Source organism: Sciurus carolinensis, chromosome 7 (assembly GCF_902686445.1).
Source record: "Sciurus carolinensis chromosome 7, mSciCar1.2, whole genome shotgun sequence".
NCBI classification, from domain to species: domain Eukaryota; kingdom Metazoa; phylum Chordata; class Mammalia; order Rodentia; family Sciuridae; genus Sciurus; species Sciurus carolinensis.
Window position 1 is genome coordinate 336,058 of NC_062219.1, and position 1,241 is coordinate 337,298.

A 1,241-nucleotide genomic window follows, 5' to 3' on the forward strand; every position below is an offset into this window, starting at 1 on the left:
ATGCTGTGTTCAGAGCTGTGGCCGGGAGTTGCGAGGCCTTGCCGCTGGCCCCAGGGGCAGGCCACCTGCTTCCTCAGTGCTCACCGTAGGGGACCTGCCTCCTCTAGGCAGTGGTTTCCAGGCTGGCGACTCCCAGGTAGCCCGGGGCTGGCATGACTGGGGCTCAGAGACCATGCTGTGGCCCAAGGAGCAGGGGACAAACACCAGGCCTCGACGCCCTTGACCTCAGAACACCTCGCTCCTGAAGGGAGCAAAACCTCGCCCCATTTCTACACTTATGAAGGAAGTTTATTTACCAGCTCCCTCTGGGAAATCAGTGATGGAAAACCCATCACTGTCCACCTCCTCCTAGGTCAGCATCAGGAACGCCCATCACTGTCCACCTCCTCCTAGGTCAGCCTCAGGAACACCCCATCTCTGTCCACCTCCTCCTAGGTCAGCCTTAGGAACACCCATCTCTGTCCACCTCCTCCTAGGTCAGCATCAGGAACGCCCATCACTGTCCACCTCCTCCTAGGTCAGCATCAGGAACACCCCATCTCTGTCCACCTCCTCCTAGGTCAGCCTTAGGAACACCCCATCTCTGTCCACGTCCTCCTAGGTCAGCCTTAGGATCACCCCATCTCTGTCCACCTCCTCCTAGGTCAGCCTTAGGAACACCCCATCTCTGTCCACCTCCTCCTAGGTCAGCCTTAGGAACACCCCATCTCTGTCCACCTCCTCCTAGGTCAGCCTTAGGAACACCCCATCTCTGTCCACCTCCTCCTAGGTCAGCCTTAGGAACACCCCATCTCTGTCCACCTCCTCCTAGGTCAGCCTTAGGAACACCCCATCACTGTCCACCTCCTCCTAGGTCAGCATCAGGAACACCCCATCCCTGTCCACCTCCTCCTAGGTCAGCCTTAGGAACACCCCATCTCTGTCCACCTCCTCCTAGGTCAGCCTTAGGAACATCCCATCACTGTCCACCTCCTCCTAGGTCAGCCTTAGGAACACCCCATCTCTGTCCACCTCCTCCTAGGTCAGCCTTAGGAACACCCCATCACTGTCCACGTCCTCCTAGGTCAGCATCAGTGACACCCCATCACTGTCCACCTCCTTTTAGGTCAGCCTTAGGAACACCCCATCTCTGTCCACCTCCTCCTAGGTCAGCCTTAGGAACACCCCATCTCTGTCCACCTCCTTTTAGGTAGCATCGAGGACATACCATCTCTGTCCACCTCTTTCCGGGCCAGGGTCAG